Source organism: Pocillopora verrucosa, chromosome 12, assembly GCF_036669915.1.
Source record: "Pocillopora verrucosa isolate sample1 chromosome 12, ASM3666991v2, whole genome shotgun sequence".
NCBI lineage: Eukaryota > Metazoa > Cnidaria > Anthozoa > Scleractinia > Pocilloporidae > Pocillopora > Pocillopora verrucosa.
In genome coordinates this window covers 2,235,580-2,242,808 of record NC_089323.1, presented here as the reverse complement: position 1 = coordinate 2,242,808, position 7,229 = coordinate 2,235,580, and positions in this window count along the sequence as shown.

The following is a 7,229-nucleotide window of genomic DNA, read 5'->3' as shown; positions in this document are numbered from 1 at the left end:
AGAAGTCATCCAAAATAAAGGTATCAAAAAATATCTCGCTGTTTTCGAACGAAAACATTTGTTGTGGGCCCTAGTCTTCAAGCTCTCTTTTAGCTCTTTGAATTTCGGGAAAATATTGTTTTAGTTTCATGCTTTTGGTTTCATCAGTCATCGCATCAAGGCAACAAATACCACATTTCAGTTCTCCAAAAATATAAATTTAACTGTCCGTACCTCAATAATTATTCTACATAGTTACCGCCTTATTGTTACATTTGATTCAATCATGTTAAAATATCCGAGAAAGTGCGAGGTTAAACATTGTTTATTCGAATTCATGTAATTCCACCCAGTTCCACTCCATCTGTACTCAATTCGTTGTATTTATGAGTATTTTGCAAGTTGTGGAGTATTTCGACAGTATGAAGAGTATTTCATTCTTCCTCACCCAGAAATGATGAACAGTCAACTTCCCCTTGCAACATCGGTACATTATTCAGCAAACTGGTAACGAGAAAAAAAGATTTTATCAGCTTCAGAGTGTCGTATCGATATAACACCAGGTTTACCAGATTTACCGAGAAATGCGCCTCTAGTCAGTGCTTTGCATCCGCTGCAGCTCAAGCCGTTTTGGAGTTCTGTATGTCACGACAGTTGATTGACAAATGATCCAGGGGTGCCTAAGGCACCTCTCCTTTTATAGCGCGCCCTCGTGTTTAACTGTTTTAGTTCGGAAGAAAGTATGTTTCAGTTGAAATAGCGAATTTTGAGCACTATATGAGTACAATGAAGGAATTTGAGACACATTCAGAGGATTTCTGAAGTCACCTTCTATCCCCTTGTCTTGTGCTTTTCTGAATTTGTCGAAAATTTTTTCAGCTAAATAACGAAAATTATTTCAGTTTACTTTTCTTTTTAGGGATGTTTTATTTATAACAAGATGGCATTCGTTTTTTGTGCTTTTTGATGGGAGAGGTGTTCAAGAAAATCAAATTTAAACACTTCGAACGACACTTCGTGAAGAACTTCGAATAGAGGGAGGAATTCAGCATATTTGGCCGGGCAAAATCAGTCACATTTCCTGTAAAACTCATTTCTGTAAGCTGAGTTAATAATATGATTACGTTGCCTCGCACGTGTATGATTAGTAGCTTTCAGGCTTTTGGTCGTTGAAATACTGACCCGGGTCTGAATCTAAGAAAACCACATATGAAGAGGAACAAGATATTTACATCTCTTAATAAAAGCTGATGCATGGGCAGGTGCAGATTAGGAATTTTGCTTCGAGTGTTCATTGCGATATCTCCGCAAGTGAGCCGACATGTGAGATATCAAGTTGAACATGAGAAGAGAAATTCCATATCTAAAAGCCACTAATTATCATTTTGTTTAACATCTAAACGCCACAGGCTTTTGCTGAAATGAAAAAGTCGATTACGTTAATGAATGAAATGCGTGAAAGTTGAGTGACGTGTCAGTAGTTGTTTGGCTATATCAAACACGCGTAAACAGTGATCGTCATTTTTCAAATTTTTTTTTGGTATATATTTTTTCCTCCATTTCAACAGATTAGAGTCTAATGAATAATTACAAGTAAAATAAGAGGATGGAGAAGGGCATAATATGACAAGCTAATTAGATGCCCTTTTCCTTAAATTACACTTTTTCATACAGTAAAAAGAAGCGATACAGTAAGGTATAGGATGTAAGATACAGATATAAGATACAAATATAAGACAGGGAATAGGAATCACACCTTAAACAACAAATATTTAAATAAGACATTGTCAGAGGAAGACATTAATCAGTACTGGAAAAGGTAATATGAGATAAGTGCTCTTTTAAAAAGTTTTTTAGTGGGCTTCTCCCGTATAAACATAGGAATATCATTCCAATAGTAGTACCCTATAACTGTTGGAAAGAATTTCCTTATATTTATTCTGAAGGGGCTAGGGTTCAGGTGTTACAAAGATGTATTTCTAGTGGCATACAATCATGGATCTCAGATACAAAAGAAAGTGCAAAATTAGAAGATTTTTTTGTCTACAATATGATTGTAGAATAGTTGACACGTACTCAATTTAATTATGTCAGGAAGCTTAATTAGGCCAAGGCCTACATAATGGTGAATAACATGGTCACGAACTGGTACATTGTTGATGATTCTTATAGCTTTGTTTTGTAGCTTTACCAACTGACCATCAAATTGCGTGAGAGGTTAGGCCTGAATTGTCATAAGAATTTTTTTAATTCAAAATGACGGAAGTTTTAGTGCGATCGTCGTCCTCGTGCAAGACGTCGCGAAATGTTGCTTTCTGTGTCCCATCACATACTAATGGTGATAATTGGTGGCCACCGTGCGGGAAACGAGCCCGCGATCCTCGCGGAAAGGTTTGACCATTAGACGCGGAAGAACTGCAAAATTAATCCTCTGTCAAGCCAGTGAAATGAAACTCGTTCACTCGTTCATGAGTTTAAGGCAAAATGTAAAATTGAACTTTTCGTGGCCTACTTTCAGCAGTTTGCAATAACTTGCGGAGTTTCACTTAACACGGACTTTCAGAAGATAAAAACAAAACAAAAAGCAAAAAAAAAACTTGTCTATGCTCCGTAAGTTGTATTTCAAAAATTTCATTTCCAGCTCTATGAGAAGCTTTTGGGTTTCAGCCGGCCGGAAGGAGATGATGATGAAGGAAACACATCCCTAGACCTCCCCCCTGCATTATATCCATTACTGAAAAGAATGGAGGAGCAGGAGAATAGGTACCATCTTTAAGTCAGAGACTTTTTCTTAAATGTAGGAATTAAAAAGTCTGGAACGAGAGAACTGGGGAACAGGTGAACCTACCTGACTGCACAATTACAACTTTCCTCTTTCTATTTTACAAACTTCAACTATCTAGTTGGAAACAAAATTTGTGAATAGAATGATGGAATATTTGCAACTTCTCCCTTTTCGAGTGTCGTGGAAGTTTTCTGGGAAATATACCCGAAGGAATGAACAGAAAGAAATATTTTTTTATATCGATGCATCTATGAAATAATGTTATGATGCGTATGATGCGCAATGTGGCATAAAGCATGGAACCCACCTGTCTTTTGCCTCTAAAAAAAACATTGCTGAAAATTATAATGTTATAAATATCTAAACCTGTTTTTGTCTCGCACGCTAGGATCAGTGGAATCTACGAGCTGTTGCAGGAACAATCAAAGCTTCTCAAATCGATCAATCAACAGAAAGAAAAGGAGGAGAGGGGAAAAGGAAATATAGTTTTCTTAAGATGAACCGTAGTAGACAACGGAAGGAAAACTGGCACACGAAGTGCTTTATTTTCCGATGGGTTATTTATCTCCTACAACTCGACAAGGTGTCAGTAGTCGCATTAAACGCTTCATTATTTCGTTTTATGGTGAAGTAGGAAAACAACGAATCTTCGCACGCCCTGATTGGTCGACAACCTGCCATTTGCATTATTGTTTCAAGAAAATTGCAGAAATTGACTCTACATGGAGTTAATTATATAGACAACAAGTCGTCCTGTTCAGAAGCGTCAATACAATTCACGCCGCTGAACGGCGTGTGGGCTCAGCAGCTGGCATAAAGACATTTAGAATTTATCTGGAAACAAACATAAACAACAGTAAAAGCAAGTTTATTTTTAATCATTGTATCATTACCATTAGTAATGGACTCCTGAACAAGTACTGAATGGATTAAAGAGTCATCATGTTTTTTAATTTCATTTTTTACGTGTAAAATGCCTGTGTTTACTTACACAAAGTAATGATAAAGTTGATAAGGTGTTTTGTCAATAAATGAGTTTTGAAAGAATTTTTTTCAGGTTTTGAAGCAATCTCGACTGGCTCATTCATATTTTCAAGCCCTTGCGTGAATTTAAACTTTTGGTGTAAAGGCTATACTAGACGCACACGTTTGGTCACCCTGTAGCACAATGTTGCAAGATGTTAGATCAAGTTTGAAGTTGAAAGTTGACCGGGCTTTAACACGTAAGCCAACCTGTTGAGGCTCAAATGTGTGGTTTCCATTAGCAAACAAACTAGTAACTCTGCCACTTTTATCAAAATTCAAGATGTTACGACCTTATGCTGAAGGTTAATGTCTACAAAGCTTTACAATGACACGATTACTGGAAACTTTTGTCTCCCTCTTTGGTAAATGACTTCAATAAAACTTCAATTAGAGTGGGAACGAAATATTTTCACAGACACCGTAAATTTAAACAGAGCCATTACAGCCTGTGAGTGCTTTAGTGAGGATTTAACGTTACATCTTCTTCTTGACCTCATTCAGCAACAAACATGTGATCTCCATCAGGTTGGTTGTACATTTATACCTACAACTTTTACTATGGCAACACTCTTGTGTTGTGACGATAAAATACTTTCGTTTCACTTGACAGTAATCCTAGATATTATTATTAATAGATATTTCATATCCTCGTTTTTCAAAGTGATACGTATAACCGAGAACTGGCAAGTGAAACTCTGCCGTACCACTAACCAACTAGTAGGCGATTGTTCTTGCTACCAAAAATTATAATCTTCTGTGTAAAAATCGGACTGAAACATGTCCTACTAAAGATTACATTTGGATATTTATAGATTTATTTTCGTGGGAAGCAAGTTCTTCCATTTCCTGTTAACTTCTTACTTTCCCTCGTAGTTCCTCCTTATTGTCACCACCTGCAATAAAAAAAAATTGTTAATACTCTTTAATCCTCGTTAACATTGATTATTGAAAAGTATTATTTCTTGATGAAACCGCTTTTATCCCGACACTCCTGCGTATTATCGATGAAGTAGTTATCAGGCTGTCTTCTTCTATTTTCTTCGGAGCATTTCCAGAAGGAGGGACACAATTCAGAGTCAATATCAAGCTCATAATCAAGAAAGCATCGGTTGCTGCTTGCATCGTCAATCTCCTGAAGCAAACCTGGACGAGATTCTACCTCTGAACGGCATCCTTTCAAACAGAGATCAATAGTTAAGACTTAACTGAATAATCACGGACAGCTATAACTAAAAAACCTGAACACATTCGTGCACGAATTAGCCATGAAGAACGACAAAGAAGGAGTTACACGGCTCTAGTGGGTGGTACCGTATCATTGACACAACTTTCCACAACCCCAAAACTTTTCCTAACAATGATCATATCAGCTTGCATGCATTACAGCTCCCCAAAGTTGTAAAAAAGTCACAAGGAAAACGTTGCTTAGATTCTCACACCGACTTCCAAAGAATGGATGATATTTATTTATCCTCGACTGAATGTTTAAATTTTCCCATAACTGACGGCCGGGTATACTTGCTTTAGGCCTCCCAGAGGTCTTCTATAGTCTGTAGATGATGTCATTAACACTTTCCATGTTTTGACATGAATACAAAATTAGTCTGTTTACTTTAACAAAACAATGAACCTGTCTTGACAGTTCATATTGACAAATTTAAATACGGTAAACAAAACGTACCTGATTGGGGAGGGGCTGCCCTCAGGTTATTATGAAAGGTAAGAATTTACAAAAATAAAACAAATTCACATACCTCCAACTGTCAGTAAGAGGCTTAGTTAGGACTCTCCCCACCCACTTCTGTTAAAATCACTTGCCTTTACCCATGACATTAAAACAAAACATGATGATATACAAGACTAAAAGCTCTTGCAATGTATGAAATGATCTAAAGCTAAAAAAATCAATGCTTTCCGTTAAACTCATCAGATAAATAGATTATCACGACAAGGGATAATTCTAGCATAACTCCAACAGCAAGACAGAGGCAACACATCAGACATAGCTCAACCGCAGTGGATGACTGAAAACCTAGGAAACACAAGATGTTGACGTCATTTATTTCAAAGAAGCAGTTACTGATCAAGTCTGCTACAAAACACATTCCATCATGCAAATCAATTGATTTACCTCCTTGGATTGGATTAAGTGCCATAGCTAGAGCCAGTAACTAAATCTTCGGCTTTTTCTGCCCTATTATATCGCTGCATCAAAATTTGGTGTTGAATTTAAACGTCATTACAGCACTACTGAAAAGAAGCCGTTGTGAGCCTCTTTGTAAATAATTTCAATTCTTGTGTGCTTATTGACGCTTTTTTATTAAGGCATGATTGCATGCGGGATGTGTACGTTCTGTAACGCTCTTCATTTGCATACCGAGGAAAACCGACACGACGCTCAAATAAAGCCGTGTACGGAGTATTTCGAAAACAAGAAGTGAAAACGCTAATAAATCAAATCATAGAAGAAAAACATTCCTCGTCAGTTGGTTTAACATACTATCACAATAGGAGGGGACATTTTACTCACTGCCCGCATATTGAAAAGCTACGCAAAATAAAAATTGAATACTTCGAAACACACAAAATACTCAAGCTTTTTCTATCTTACGCATTTATCACAGAAACTACGGTGTTATACAAGGATTTCCAGCCCTGAGAAAAGCCGTAACAACACACGTGAAAAAAGACGATGTTCTTTTACGTGTGTTTGATATCGCCAATCAGTTACTGACAAGTTATTAGCCATACGTACCGCTCGGTCAGGTTGATGAATGAACGGCCACTCTCTTATCCATAATTCTCCTGTCGGAATTTTCTCGGATCATGGCTGCTAAAACGCTGAAAAATCCGTATCGTTTGCAGACAGTAAGGTTCAAGGCACCGAAAAAAGCTAATTGAATTCTCAAACCGAATTGGTATTTATTTTATGCTCAACTGGATGTTTAAATTTCTATAACTTCCCCGACAGCCGGTTCTACTCGCTGTTGGCCTCTCAGAGGTCGTCTATGGTCTGTTAATGTTGTCACTCACTTCCCATATTTTAACGTGAATAAAAAATAAGTCTGTTTACTTTAACAATCCATTAACCCGTCTTGACAGTATGGCGTAATATACGCCATATGACAGTTCATATTAACAAATGTAAATACTACAGGCGTCTCAAGCTCACGTTTCTACGAAAAGCAAACAATTAATCCATATATGCGTCACGCTTTGTGTGATTAGGCGTTAAGTTGCGACAGGAACTGTTGAGAATTTGGTTTTGAATTTGGTCGATTTACAACGATAAATATATCGAAATATGAACATTTTACACGTAAAGTCAATTGAATTTACTAACATATTGTGTGTCCGTTGTGGTTTCCGGCGTTCTCTGCCATTTTAAGCTTGCTTTGCCATTACCATTACTCCAGTTATAAGACGAAGTCAAGGCTGC